This window comes from Garra rufa, chromosome 14 (genome assembly GCF_049309525.1).
Source record: "Garra rufa chromosome 14, GarRuf1.0, whole genome shotgun sequence".
Classification (NCBI taxonomy): Eukaryota; Metazoa; Chordata; class Actinopteri; order Cypriniformes; family Cyprinidae; genus Garra; species Garra rufa.
In genome coordinates, this window is record NC_133374.1 from 39,566,179 (window position 1) to 39,582,998 (window position 16,820).

A 16,820-nucleotide genomic window follows, 5' to 3' on the forward strand; every position below is an offset into this window, starting at 1 on the left:
AAAGACATTTAAGTATTTTCTTTTATGATATGGCTGAACTATTCCTTTAAACATGCTTGCTCCAGTCTGGATACTGACTGTAATTCACTCCACAAACGATGTGGGAGAAACCACTCTCATGTGTGTATTTTTTTATTCTTTATTTATTTATTTATTTTTAATTCTCTGCTGCTTTGGATGGAAATCAATCGATGGGCATTCCCTTTCATGAATAATATGGGAATCAAATGACATATTTCTGTTCTCTGCAGCTCTTTGCATCAATCATAATTCAGACATTGCATGCTCCAATTTGTTTTTTTGAGGAATGACTAAAACGATTCACTATTATTCGCTATTAACTATGACTGTTTTTCTGAATAAATTCCTAATTTGCTGCTTATTAAGAGTTAGTAAGGTAATTGTTAAGTTTAGGTATTGGGTAGGATTAGGGATGTAGAATAAAGCATTAATATGTGCTTAATTAGTATTAATAAATGGCTAATATTCTAGTAATATGCATGCTAATAAGCAACTAGTTAAGAGACCATAAAATAAAGTCTTACCAAAAAAAAAAAACATTAGCCAAACCATTGCTTTCAATACTGGATAATATATAAATCTTAAGTCTTTTTAAACTAAAATATGACATTTCAATAAGGAAAGTACTGCAGCCTGAGATCCCGACGCAGATGGAAAGGAAGATGGTTTGGCCATTTTTATTTTGCCTTTAACGCATCATTTATTAAAGTTCAACGAAAGAAGAACCACTTCAAATTGGTTAAAAGAAACTGCCAAAATGTGCATCCCCGGGACGAGCACAGAGTTTGTGCATGCGCATGCTAAAAATAAACAGGTGAATGGTGTGTCCGTGTGTAAGGCAGCGTTCACAGACAGCTCTGGTTGTGTCTGCCCAGGGGAGACGGCTGCTGCTGGATGTGCTGAAGGAATGGCTGGATGGAGGGGTGGGGTGATGGGGCAGCGAGAGAGAGCTGCGCTCGCGGCTAGCCAGGGATAAAAGACCCCTGCCATGTCACTCACTTACGCCCCTCTTTGGTAAATAAAAGTTTCTGACAACAAAGGCCAGCAGCGTTTGACTAGCCTTTAGAGGAGATAATAAAAAAAAGCACACACTCGGGACAGAGGGAGAGAAGAAAGGGCGAGGAGGAGGAGAGGAGAGCTGTCTCTTAGATTGAGGAGACTGAAGCATGTTGATGTGATGAAACGCAGAACACACACCTGAACCATGCCAGAACACACATGCTAAAAGAAGCCTAGGCTTAGGTTTGCATGGAGTCAGCTAATGTGCATGAGAATATGGTTAGGTCTCTCTCTCTCTGGAGCTACGCCAGCATGTTTAGGAGGGGTTATGGCGAGACGTTAACCCCCACTGTGAGCCCCAGGAGCAAAGCACATGAGGGATCCCAGAGAGAAAAAAACAAAACCTAGATTTCCTGCTCCTCCTGAAGAAAATGCATGCAATAACAACGTTAGCCATTCAAAGAAAAAGCACGCCAACAATAAAAAAAGAAAATCAAGATCAGTGACATCATATGCTGCTGTATCAATGATCTTTTGTCTCTGATCTTCTGCCTTTTTAAACTTCCAAACATATAATGAACTGGCTTATCCACATCGCTTTGTAGACACCAGCACCTCCCAAACACATAATGTCCATCTAAATGATGTCTGATGTCTAAACAACCATATTCACATAATGAGTGCCAATTGATGACATTACACTTGGTTTTGCATATTAGCATTGGTCACAATTGTGAATGTTGACTGTTCAGTTCAGTTTAATGTACCATTGATGTAGAATATAACCAAAGTTAGGAATTTCTACAAATTCAGCCAGTTTTAGGTTATAGGCTTGCTTGAACAAACTATGTTCCCTTTATTGTTTTTAACAGAACAAAAGAAGCGATAAAACGCATCGATTAAGCTTCAACATGCTACCTTCATTGCTCAAGTTAGTGCAAATAATAATAAAAATAATAACAGTTCAGTACATAGACATGACATACCGTGAGTCTCAAACACCATCGTTTCCTCCTTCTTATATAAATCTGGTGTTTGCAAAAGACCACTGAAAAATAGGTCAATTCCCACATAACACCGACTATTGCGCAATAGCCCCGGGATCGTTTATAATTACGCCCCCAACATTTGCATCGCCCAATCATCAGTACATCAGTAAAATAAGGCGAGCCACTGAAGGAACATGGTTAGCTTAATGCTAGCGCTAGCCTGTTACATTGCAGTACATAAGATTTCACTTCCCACATAAACAGAGAGATGACTGCGCTGATGATGGCCAATTATTTACAGATACTGAGCATCACTAACAAGCATCTGAACTTGTGTGGCAAGTACTGTCGCTGCAGAATAACGTTACACAGAGCACATGCGATCACAATAGTGAGAGTAAAATGATCGCGCATTCAAAACTGCAGTTTCAACAAACCGCATATTAAAGCGGCTAGAGCTCCGTAATTAAATATATATTTTCCTCCATGTGAGACAGCCAATCAGAGCAGAGCTCATCATTAATATTCACGGACCTTCCAAATAAAGCAATAACAGAGCATTTCATTCTAGGGACAAATCCTAGGGTTGTAAATGGACTTGTAAAACCGTTTCTGGAGATTTTTTTCCCTTTCCTATGCCATATACCTTTTGTAGATATCAGAGAACAATTAAAAATATTGCATCAATGCATTCTATGGCACCTTTAAGTAATTCAACTCAAATTGTGAAACTTGTGTATTAAATAAATTCAATGCACACAGACTGAAGTAGTTTAAGTCCGTGGTTCTTTTAACTGGGATGATTTGGCTCACATTTTTGTTGTAAGGCCTTATGGTTCAGAAAGTATTTCTCAAAACATAAATGTAACTTTTGCTCTTGGCAATAGAGGGATTGAAAGACTGACTCGAAAATTGATCAGATTGAAGCTCAAACTCTCTTATAGCTCTGTGCAAATGTTAGCATGCCTGTTTATTAAATACTAAACAAAATTATCATTAACATGTCAACATGTGTCTAAATAACACACCCCAAATAGCTTGTTCAGTAAGCTTAATTAAATTAAAGAAAACTTAACATTATTTGTTTAGCTGAACTTGTTTTAGTCTTGCTGTTTGGATCTAAACTAATTGTGTGGAAAGGTTTCCTTGGATTAAATTAAGTTTCCTCAACAAGCTATTGTTGAGTGTTATTAACTGGATTAAAATTTTAAGCAATTGAGATCCTTAGATATATTTGCTGAATGTTTATGTCAAAAATTATGAAAATGGTCTCTTTATACTCTGTGTGACACAGTGTCACACAATACCCAGTTTTCCTATGTCAGACATTTTCACAAAACTTGGTCTGTGTCACTTAGTGGTCAAAAATTGTAAAATATGATTATCATTTTTGCTAAAGGCATACATTCAAAGCTCAAGTAAGCATTTGGTCACATAAATAACCAGAAATTCTACCCGCATAGAAACATGACATTGATTTGAATTAGATTTTTGCTCATTGAAATTCTAAATGTAACATGTAATAGAATTGCATTTTTAAACAGTAGATTTTTTTATTTTACATTTTAGAGGGGAAATTAACAGTAAATATTATGAAATTATTCATTCAAGTTTTCAGATGAAAAAGAATTTCAAAACTCCAAATTCTAAATTCTAAAATGAAAACTTACAGAATTGTAGGACAGCAATAGATTGTCAGTTATTAGTAAACGGAGAAGATAAACGCTTTGTAGGCTAAATTCAGTTACACCAGACCCTTTCTGTCCAACCATCCTTTCAAACCTCAGTGAAGAAAAAGAAATAAGAAATTTTTAAAAGTTGTTCCAGTATCTTTAATTTTAGCACAGATCTTAATACAAATTCTCAATTGATTGTTTCCCAACATTTGTATTAATCATCCAAACAGTCAATTACCCATTCTAAGAAGCATTAGATTAGTTTAAAAAGAAAAAAAACATAATAAAAAGTACATTAGAATAGACTGCGGATGCTTGTGTGCATCTGCACACAAATGCCTCTTTTTATGTTTAGCCTACAATATGTTTATTTACAGCCTGGTTTTATTTGCTCTGGGCAATTTTTATGAATAAAGTAAAATTTCCAATAAATCTAATTTACATAAAATTAAGTTTGTGAAGAGAGAAATTACTGACTTCATTTTAATATTAAAGATACAGTGCATTTTCCACACTGTGCGCACTAAACTGGACTGCAGGTGCTTAGTGAATAAGAAACAAGTTTAATGAATTCGCCATATGCATCAATTACACTTTCTAACACATTAAATAATGCAAGAGAAATGCATTCAACAATACTTTGTTCCCAGAGTCACCGAGCTTGATCAAAGTAAATACTAATGTCTAATGGTTTATCAGCTCCTCTTTTTCTTTTCTTTTTGTATGTCAAGGGCAAAAGACTGCGAGTCTCAATGGGTGCCCATTCTGTTCATCTTGTTTCTGGCAAAAGAGCAGAGCGGCGCAATGAACAACAGACCAGAATCCACACCATTCTAACTTTATGTATTTCTCTTGCTTTACTTGTTTATTTATTTATTTATGTATGGAGGCCAAGAAGTGTAATATGCCCAACTGAACTGCCCTAATCTTCTTTCCCGCAATATTTCCATGCCGCAGTTATTGTTCTCATTCTCTGAATAATATCCTCCACTCCTTGGGTCTTTTTTTTTTCTTCTGTGGGCCCTATTCTTTTCTCCTTTTTCCCGTTCTCATATTCTCTATCTGGTACGGCACTTGCTCATATCCTGTCAGTGTATCAATCAAAGAGAGCTGTCCACTCAATTCACACCTGATTTATCAGTCTGCCTCATCCCAAACGCCATTATTAGACCCAAACCTTTTTAACGCGACAGTGACGGATCGCAGGCCCGACCCAGGTAACCTGTTTCGCTCCGTCTAGCCCAACGCTCGCTTTAGGCTCGTTCAGACAGCATTCACTGATGAGGCTCAACCTGAGATAAATAAAATCCAATAACAAGGCTCAAAATAAAGAATACAGAGAAAACTAATACGAACACGCTTACTAACGAGAGCGCTTTCATTTAACCTGTTTAAGTCACTCGTAATACAGCTAGTCGTTCATTCATAACTGCTATAGTGCTTCTATTAGTGTTGTAAAAATGCAGATTTAATCTCCAAAACACACGATCTTCTTCGTCAGTAGTAAACAATGCAATTTACAGCAAAGTGCACATTACATGCACTAAAGTATGTTTTAAGGTGGCTAAAACTGTTTGTTTTACACTAAACCTAAGAGATGCTGAATGCACATATAGAAATGGTCACACTTTAGTGTCTCTTGAACTTTTTACTCAGTAAACTCATAATTTGCCACTTATTAATAGTTAAAGAGTAAGGATGTTGTTAAGATTAGGTATGGGGTGGATTAACGCATCTAAAATATGATCATGCAAAATAAGGCATTAACCGAAAAGATCTAGAACATTTTTGGGGAACCTGAGGCACCTGTAAATTTCTCTGACCTATACTAGCAGTCAGCATCAACTGTTATATATCATTATAAACTAGTGCTGTCAAATGATTAATCGCGATTAATCGCATCCAAAATAAAAGTTGTTGTTTACAAAAATATATGTGTGTGTGTGTGTGTGTGTGTGTGTGTGTGTACTGTGTATATTTAATATGTATATATAAATACACACATATGCATGGATGCATTTAAGAAAAATATTTTATGTTTATATATTTAATATATTTATAATATTAATTATTGAATAAAAATTTATTTCAAAATAAATATAGAAAAAATATTCTCAAAAAATATACTATGTGTGTGTGTATTTATGTATACATAAATATACACAGTACACACACACACACATATTATGTAAACAACAACTTTTATTTTGGATGCGATTAATCGCGATTAATCATTTGACAGCACTATTATAAACATAAGAACTTGAACTTTATGCCTAGCTAATTTAAAATGACAATTTTAATTTTGTTTTCTCTAAAAAATAGCAAATTTCCAGAATTGTAGGAAAAATGCTAGCAACAATTGGGTGTTTTTTTACTGTGTACTCAAACAAAAACTCTTGAAGTTTGGATATTTGTCTTTAGAAATTTGTATTTAGGTGTTTCACACTTCCAAATAAATTGTCTGTATATAACATTCCCCAAGCAGGTTATAGCCATTTATTACAATATTATTATAGGCGCTTCTCAGTGAAAAACAGGCCTATTTAGTTTACTGACAATATAGACCTGTCCAAAAACGCTTCAGGAGTAAAGTCATAGCAGAAACAGTGTTATTATAGCAAAACACAGTAAAAAAAAAAAAAACTAAAAAAGCAACTAGTTAATAGTGAGAATTGGTCACTAAACTAAAGTCCTACGGGAAATACACTTTGCATGCATTTTGGAGCTGTTAATTTAACATGTTAACCTAATTAATTAGTTATGAGACAGGGTAACAGCTCACTGTGTGATGACGCCTATAGAATGTAGTTAAAGAATTAGTTCACTTTCATAACAATTTACAGATAATGTATTCACCCCCTTGTCATCCAAGATTTTCATGTCTTTCTTTCCTCAGTCGTAAAGAAATTATGTTTTTTTTTTGAGGAAAACATTTCAGGATTTCTCTCTGTATAATGGACTTCTATGGTGCCCCGAAGTTTGAACTTCTAAAATGCAGTTTAAATGCAGCTTCAAAAGGCTCTAAATGATCCCAGTCGAGGAAGAAGCGTCTTATCTGGTGAAACGATCAGTTATTTTCAAAACAAATTGACAATTTAATTGTGCAGCGCATGCAAAGTCTGTGTGATTCGGGTAACTACAGTTAGGGGATGTCGAAACACTCCCATCTCGTTTTCTTCCCTAACTTCAAAATCGCCTTCGATCACTGCAAAAGTACCAACACAGTGTTTACAAAGTGAACATACAAAGAAAGTCAAACACCCTTTACAAAAAAGGGTAAAAACAGCATTGTCGGACGATTTTGACATTGAAGACATAAACAAGTTTTTAGACATTAACCCGGATTCTACTGACTACACAGGCTCTGCGCAGAGACCAGACAAGACGAGCATTTGAGGTTAAAAAGTATATAAATTGTCAATTTGTTTAGAAAATAACCGATTGTTTCGCTAGATAAGACCCTTCCTCCTCGACTGGGATCGATTAGAGCCTTATGAAGCTGCATTTAAACTGCATTTTGGAAGTTCAAACTTCAGGGCGCCATCCATATCTATTATATGGAGAAAAATCCTGAAACGTTTTCCTCAAAAAAATATTTCTTTACAACTGAGGAAAGAAAGACATGAACTTCTTGGATGACAAGGGGGTGAGTACATTATCTGTGCATTGTTGTTATGAAAGTGAACTAATCCTTTAAATGAACTGTTGTGCATCTCAGAGTGAATCAGAACCAATAATTCAATGGGCAAATCCTAAAGAGAGCCATTTAATTAATTCCGGAATGAATCAGCCTGAACAAATCAAATGAATGAATGACTCAATGACTTATTCACTACGATATTTACTCCCACCTACTGGTAGTTCTACTTTTTTATTAATGAGAATTTAAAAATAAAATGCAAAAAGTAAAATTGTATTAAAAATTATTTCATATTTTAAAAAAAATCTGAAAAACGTTTTAAAAATCTAAAAAAAACTAATTAATAGTATTTCACTCAAAATTTAAAATAGAAAAAGAAATTAAAAAACAACATGAAACAGAAATATCTATTTCTAAAGCTACATTTTGTAAATTAAATTTTCATGCTTTTCTCATATAACAATGAAATTACAGCTGCAAAATAATTAGTCGCAATTAATCGATTCAAAATACAAGTTTTTGTTTGCACACTAAATGTGTGTAATGTGTATATTTATTATGCATATATAAAAATACACACACATATACATATATATTTTAAAAAAATGTATGTATTGTTTTTATTTGTATGTAAACGTATCATTTATATTATATATAAATATAAACATTTTACATATCAATCTAACATATTTTTACTTTTTAACCTCTGTGTGTATCTACATATATACGCATAACAAATATACACTGTAAACACATTTATAATATGCAAACATAAACTTTTATTTTGAATTGATTAATTGCGAATAATCATTTGCCAGCTCTAAATGACTTTACCTTTTGGAGGTGATTTCTTGACCAAATCTGTGTGCAATTATGATGTGATTAATTCGATTAAATTAATCTACACATTGTGTAATTAATTCGATTACAAATTTTAATCAGTTGACAGCCCTAATATATTTCCTACATTGATAAAAATGATTTTGTGGTGAAGTAAATAATACAGAAAAACAAATGTAATTTCTACATTAAATAACTGAGTTCAGGCAAGAATTTAAATAAAAGAGTAAATTCAATATTAGTACTCAATTTAAGCTTGTAGAATTTAATATTTGAAATTATAAGTATATTTTACGTAACTTAGTTAAGTAGATTTTACTTAATTCCATACTTAAAATGTACTTATTTAAATGTTGCCAAATAAAGTAAATTGAAAAACAAAGCCTGTAATATCTATCAAATATGTAATGAATATGTGACAATTGCAAGGATTTGTGTTTGATTCCCAAAAGTAAACACAGGTCAGCATGCACAGTGCCATCATGTGCTGAATCTTTTAAATATTTCCCATATTCTTGTTCCTTTTCCATCTGTTTTCAAACAGAGAATGGATTTGCAGAATACACATCTGTGCCAAACATGAGCTCAGCAGTTAACAGTGACCAAGAGGAAACCTGAGAAACTAATAAATCTATTACATTCCAGCTCAACAGCTCGAGTTCACAAAACAGCTTTCACATAAACTAAACAAACCAAACTCTGACATCATACAAATGCAGATGCCGAAGACTGAGAAAAGGCCTTCACGTTTCTTCATCACCTCAACTTTAAAAAAAACATTTCTGCTATTTGGCAGAATTATGCTTTATTCCAAGTCACCTGGAGTACCTTGCTTAAGACTGCAACGGTCCTAACTCACTGAACCTACACTTCTAGTCATCAGTCTTCAATAATTAACTAGATAGAAAAGTTTGTCAAGACAACCTTTAAGTTGGCTTGAGAAAGACGGACCAGAAAGTTGGAAAGCTTTAAAAAGCTTGACTGTATTCAGTCTGAAATAGTTTGAAAAGCTTAAAGTTGATAGATAGCAGGTTACTAGCATTATTAGCAAGTTGCGAGCATATTTTTCTAAAATGGTTAGCGAGTTGTTAGCATGATTAACATGTTGCTAGCATGTTTCTAACATGATTAACTTGTCAGTATCATGTTTCTAGCATTATTAGTGAGTTGCTAGCATGTTTCTAACATGGTAACAAGTTGTTTGCATGATTAACATGTTGTTAACATGTTTCTAGCATGATTAGCAAGTTGCTATCATTTTGGTACCACGTTTCTATCATGATTAGTATGTTTCTAGCATGATTAGTATGTTTCTATCATGATTGGTATGTTTCTATCATGATTAGTATGTTTCTATCATGATTAGTATGTTTCTATCATGATTAGTATGTTTCTATCATGATTAGTATGTTTCTAGCATGATTAGTATGTTTCTATCATGATTAGTATGTTTCTATCATGATTAGTATGTTTCTAGCATGATTAGTATGTTTCTATCATGATTAGTATGTTTCTAGCATGATTAGTATGTTTCTATCATGATTAGTATGTTTCTAGCATGATTAGTATGTTTCTATCATGATTAGTATGTTTCTAGCATGATTAGTATGTTTCTATCATGATTAGTATGTTTCTATCATGATTAGTATGTTTCTAGCATGGTTAGCAAGTTACTTGCATGTTGTTAGCATTATAAGCAAGTTACTAACATGTTGATAGCATGATTAGCAAGTTGGTAACATGTTTCCAGCATGATTAACAAGTTGTTAGCATCATTAACATGTTGCTAGCATGCTTCTAACATGATTAGCAAGTTACTATCATGTTGTTAACATGATTAACATGCTGCTAGCATGTTTCTAGCATGAGTAGCAATTTGCTAACACGTTTCTATCATGATTAGTATGTTACTAACATGGTTAGCAAGTTACTAGCATGTTGTTTGCATAATTACCAATTGCTAACATGTTTCTAGCATGATTAGCAAGTTACTTGCATGTTGTTAACATAATTAGCAAGTTACTAACATGTTGATAGCATGATTAGCAAGTTGTTAGCATGATTAACATGTTGCTAGCATGCTTCTAACATGATTAGCAAGTTACTAACATGTTGATAGCATGATTAGCAAGTTGTTAACATGATTAACATGCTGCTAGCATGTTTCTGGCATGAGTAGCAAGTTGCTAGCACGTTTCTATCATGATTAGTATGTTACTAACATGATTAGCAAGTTACTAGCATGTTGTTTGCATAGTTACCAATTGCTAGCATGTTTCTAACATGGTTAACAAGTTATTAGCATGTTACTAGCATGTTTCTAGCATGATTAACAAGTTTGCATGTTGCTAGCATGTTTCTAACATTTGCAAGTTGCTAACGTGTTCCTAGCATAATTAACATGTTGCTAGCATTTTTCTAGCATGATTAACAAGTTGCTTGCATGTTTTGTACCATAATTAAAAAGTTGCTAACATGATTCTCACATGATTAGCAAGTTGCTAGCATGTTGCTAACATGTTTCTAGCATGATTAGCAAGTTACTTGCATGTTGTTAGCATAATAAGCAAGTTACTAACATGTTGATAGCATGATTAGCAAGTTGGTAACATGTTTCCAGCATGATTAACAAGTTGTTAGCATCATTAACATGTTGCTAGCATGCTTCTAACATGATTAGCAAGTTACTATCATGTTGTTAACATGATTAACATGCTGCTAGCATGTTTCTAGCATGAGTAGCAAGTTGCTAGCACGTTTCTATCATGATTAGTATGTTACTAACATGGTTAGCAAGTTACTAGCATGTTGATTGCATAATTACCAATTGCTAACATGTTTCTAGCATGATTAGCAAGTTACTTGCATGTTGTTAACATAATTAGCAAGTTACTAACATGTTGATAGCATGATTAGCAAGTTGTTAGCATGATTAACATGTTGCTAGCATGCTTCTAACATGATTAGCAAGTTACTAACATGTTGATAGCATGATTAGCAAGTTGTTAACATGATTAACATGCTGCTAGCATGTTTCTGGCATGAGTAGCAAGTTGCTAGCACGTTTCTATCATGATTAGTATGTTACTAACATGATTAGCAAGTTACTAGCATGTTGTTTGCATAATTACCAATTGCTAGCATGTTTCTAACATGGTTAACAAGTTATTAGCATGTTACTAGCATGTTTCTAGCATGATTAACAAGTTTGCATGTTGCTAGCATGTTTCTAACATTTGCAAGTTGCTAACGTGTTCCTAGCATAATTAACATGTTGCTAGCATTTTTCTAGCATGATTAGCAAGTTGTTTGCATGTTTTGTACCATAATTAAAAAGTTGCTAACATGATTCTAACATGATTAGCAAGTTGCTAGCATGTTGCTAACATGTTTCTAGCATGATTAGCAAGTTAATAGCATGTTATGTTTCTAACATGGTTATCAAGTTGTTAGCACGTTTCTATCATGATTAGTATGTTACTAGCATGTTAGCATAATTACCAATTGCTAACATGTTTCTAGCATGATTAACATTTTGCTAACTTGTTAATATGATTGTAACATCATTAGCAAGTTATTAGCATGTTACTAACATGATTAGCAAGTTTTTAGCATATTATGTTTCTAGCATGATTAACAAGTTAGCATGTTGCTAGCATGTTTTTAACATTAGCAAGTTGTTAACGTGTTCCTAGCATAATTAACATGTTGCTAGCATTTTTATAGCATGCTTAGCAAGTTGCTTGCATGTTTTGTACCATAATTAAAAAGTTGCTAGCATGATTCTAACAAGATTAGCAAGTTGCTAGCATGTTGCTAACATGTTTCTAGCATGATTAACAAGTTGCTAGCATGTTTTTAACATAGTGCTAACATTCTGATAACATGATTAGCAAGTTGTTAGCATGTTATGATGTTTCTAACATGGTTAGCATGTTGTTAGCACGTTTTTATCATGATTAGTATGTTACTAGCATGTTAGCATAATTACCAATTGCTAGCATGTTTCTAGCATGATTAACATTTTGCTAACTTGTTAATATGATTCTAACATTATTAGCAAGTTATTAACATGTTACTAGCATGATTAAGATGTTGATAACATGTTTCTAGCATAATTAACATGTTGGTAAAATTTTTCTAGCATGATTAGCAAGTTGTTAGCATTTTGTTACCATGATTGTAACATCATTAGCAAGTTGTTAGCATGTCAGGATGGATGGATATAGATTTCTCAAGCCAATTTAACTCAAAGTATTTGACGTCAGATAATCTCATTCCTACAGGGGTAAGAGTTTCCAGATTAAACACTGAATCTGCACCCAGTTTAACCCATAATTCAGTGTGTGCCTGATGCTGTGAACCTGTTTATCTGCGTCAGCCTAATTAAGATATGAATGAATAATTTCCAGACTTATTTCTGATTCCAGCGTCTCCTGCAGACAAACACCAGTAAACAGAGGCTGTAGCCTGTACGCTTTATGAAAGCCATCTCTACTCTTCTAAAGCCTTCCACTAAACTCTTCTTCATTTACACACATTTGCAATGTTAATGAAATAGCCCACCTTTAAAAAACAAAAAGCCTACAGTTCTTATTGCGGCGTGCATGAGAGTTTACTTTAAATAAAAAATTAAATAAACAGCCGAGGGATAATTATATTTTAATTGCATTAATTCATCAACCTAAGTGGCCCTTTTTCTTCCCAGCTCCAAACAGACACAAGGGCAGACAAATGTGGACTGACCCAAGGGTGCTTGTGCCAGTACTTAATTAATACAGACAAAAACAATAATAATCTACACTAATAACCCCTGTAATGAGTCTGAGTATCTATGTGCGCAGGACAAGCAGCTGTGAGAGTGAGTGGCTCTGCGAACAGAAGGTCTTTAATGGCAACCTGTCATACGCTAATTAGCCAAGCACATGTTAGCATTTGAGTCCAAATGAGGGGGAAGGAGGCGGAAAATCATCGCTGCTCATGATGATGATTCAGCTGATGTGTAGCCTTTAGCAAATAAAATGTGGATTGTTAAGGAAAGAAATATCAAGAAATATTTCTTTGTAATCATTTGTTAAACAAATCCAATAGTTTACCTTACTTAGATATAGTTATTTATCTTTACTTAGTTGCTATACTTACTAGATTTTAAGTTACAGCTACTTTCAAGGCAAGTAAAACAATTTCCTTACTGGTTCGAGTAACACTTACTTAAAATCTTCAAGTTCCACAAAGGAACCAACATCATTAATAAAGCAGTGAGAGGCAGCAGTGCACTAATATGTTGGTAATGTGCAAAATAACAACAGAAGAAGAAGAAAAGAAAGGTTTTAGAGGTGGGGCGATTCTTAATAGACTTTTCTCTCATTTCCTCCATGTCTGCAGTTATCTTTCTTTCACTAGTTTCCCAAAGTCATCTTGAATGTTGAACTTTCAATACAACTGAAATATTTGAGAGAACATCACATAAACTGACTTCATAAATTGATGTTGATTAAAAAAAATAACTTGCCATTATAGTGATTAGTGTTCCCTTTGGTTGGGCACTTAGAACTTTGTTTATTTTATTATTATTTTCTTCCTATTGATGCAGCAATGCATCATGAAATCAGAGTTATTTGATTTCAAGGAAAGAAAAATAATAAGTAGTTTGCTTTTAGAAAACGATCTATCTTCTAATGAAATCATTAGATATATAGCTGTATTTTACATGTTTACTAATAATCATTTGCTATTTTATTGTTGTTCATAAACATCTTGAGAAGCTTTTAATTGGGTTGATATGGTCCTTTAATATTTTCTGTAATATGCTCGAGTCACACACAGACCTAGGCAGAAGCCGAGAAAAAATAAATAAATAAGAAATAAAAATTGAAGAGGCCGAAGCCATAGAAACCACAGACGAGAAACCTAGGTAGAAGCTGAGAAAAAATAAATAAATAAATGTAAAAAAAAAAAATTTGAAGAGGCCGAAGCCAGAAAAAATAAATAAATAAGAAAAATAAATAAGAAAAATAAAAATAAAAATCTAAGAGGCCGAAGCCATAGAAACCATAGACGAGAACCTAGGCAGAAGCAGAGAGAAAAAATAAATAAATAAATAAATAAAAATAAATATGAAAAATAAATAAATAATAATTTTTAAAAAAGTCGAAGAGGCCGAAGCCATAGAAACCATAGACGAGAAACCTAGGCAGAAGCCGAGGAGAGAGAAAAAAAAAAAGGAATCGCAGAAGCCGAAGCCATAGAAACCACAGACAAGAAACCTAGGCAGAAGCCAAGAAAAAAAAAAAAAAAAAAACAAGAGGCCGAAGCCATAGAAACCATAGACGAGAAACCTAGGTAGAAGCCGAGGAGAGAGAAAAAAAAAAAGGAATCGCAGAAGCCGAAGCCATAGAAACCACAGACAAGAAACCTAGGCAGAAGCCAAGAAAAAAAAAAAAAAAAAACAAGAGGCCGAAGCCATAGAAACCATAGACGAGAAACCTAGGCAAAAGCCGGGAAAAAAAAAAAAAAAAAACAAGAGGCCGAAGCCATAGAATCCATACACGAGAAACCTAGGCAGAAGCCGAGAGAAAAAAAAAAAATAATAAATAAATAAAATAAAAATCGCAGAAGCCGAAGCCATAGAAACCTAGGCAGAAGCCGAGAAAAAATAAATAAATGTAAAATAATACAAAAGTCGAAGAGGCCGAAGCCATAGAAACCATAGACGAGAACCTAGGCAGAAGCCGAGAAAAAAAATAAAGAAAGAAAGAAAAATAAATAAATAATAATTTAAAAAAAAAGTCGAAGAGGCCGAAGCCATAGAATCCATAGACGAGAAACCTAGGCAGAAGCCGAGAGAAAAAAAATAAATAAAATAAAATAAAAATAAAAATCGCAGAAGCCGAAGCCATAGAAACCTAGGCAGAAGCCGAGAAAAAATAAATAAATGTAAAATAATACAAAAGTCGAAGAGGCCGAAGCCATAGAAACCATAGACGAGAAACCTAGGCAAAAGCCGGGAAAAAAAAAAAAAAAAAACAAGAGGCCGAAGCCATAGAATCCATACACGAGAAACCTAGGCAGAAGCCGAGAGAAAAAAAAAAATAAATAAATAAATAAAATAAAAATCGCAGAAGCCGAAGCCATAGAAACCTAGGCAGAAGCCGAGAAAAAATAAATAAATGTAAAATAATACAAAAGTCGAAGAGGCCGAAGCCATAGAAACCATAGACGAGAACCTAGGCAGAAGCCGAGAAAAAAAATAAATAAAGAAAGAAAGAAAAATAAATAAATAATAATTTAAAAAAAAAGTCGAAGAGGCCGAAGCCATAGAAACCATAGACGAGAAACCTAGGCAGAAGCCGAGAGAAAAAAATAAATAAATAAATAAATAAATAGCAGAAGCCGAAGCCATAGAAACCTAGACAGAAGCCGAGAAAAAATAAAAACATAATTGTAAAATAATACAAAAGTCGAAGAGGCCGAAGCCATAGAAACCATAGACGAGAACCTAGGCAAAAGCCGGGAAAAATAAAAATATGTCGAAGAGGCCAAGCCATAGAAACCATAGACGAGAAAATAAAAAGTCGGAGAGGCCCGAAGCCATAGAAACCTAGGCAGAAGCAGAGGAAAAAATAAATAATTAAATAAGAAAAATAAATAAATAAGAAAAATAAATAAATAATTAAAAAAAAAAAGAAAAGTTGAAGAGACCAAAGCCACAGAAACCATAAACGCAGAGAAAAAAAATAAGGATAAAAAAAATAAAAAAGTCAAAGAGGCCTACTAACACACTAACATTCAGCATGCAAATCACAACAATGGTAACAATTAAAATTTGCTTATTTTTTTATTAATTGCATCAATAACCATTTTATTTGCTCTTTTTGTTGTGCTACTACTGACACAAGACAACAAACAAAATTGGCAAACAAAAACAACAGTAAAACAAAGCAATTGCATAATTTACTCATGCCACAATGCACTCTGGGAGTCAGTGAGTAGCAATACTAAGACAATAGTAAACTAAAGTAAAGAATCAAGTACCCCTACAGTTCTTTTTCAGTCACTAGAACTTTTGTGTAAGTAAACTATACTAACTAAGCATTTGTCAGTACAACATACTATTTCTATTTCACTTTACTTAGTTGTTTTAGTGCAATCGGTTTTCTCACATTTTTCTAAGTAAAGTCAACTTTTTTAATTTTTACAGTGTACATAAATACAAACACCAATCTAAAATCCATATCATATCAATACATTATAATTACATTTCCATTGAGTTGGCCTTTTTTTCCAGCAAAAGCAGAAAACTGGGGAATAAATAGACCAAACCTCAGAAAATGTTGCTATCAGGTGGAAAATAGTAAAAAGTGTTTTTTTTTTTGTATATATAAAATAGTAGAAATGTTGAAACCTTACAAACAGAATGTTACGCATAATAAAAATATTATGCATGATTTTATGATTAAATGCCACTGGGATTAAATTTTAAAGTTTTAATGGGTTTCAATTGGGACATTTTTTTGCATCTAGAGCAAAATAGATTTATAAAAGAAATGAGAATGAAATATTAAAACATTTGACCAAAAAAAATGTATGCATAAATACAGCCAAAAGTTTTTTTTAAAAACATGAAAAAGACAAAAATATCCCTAAGAACAC

At 33.4% G+C, this 16,820-nt stretch overlaps 1 protein-coding gene across 2 annotated transcripts in view; it reads right to left on the bottom strand.

The window, feature by feature from the left end:
* Positions 1-16,820, bottom strand: part of rsrc1 (arginine/serine-rich coiled-coil 1) — a 209,244-nt gene that overhangs the window by 176,653 nt on the left and 15,771 nt on the right. The window lies entirely within an intron of this gene.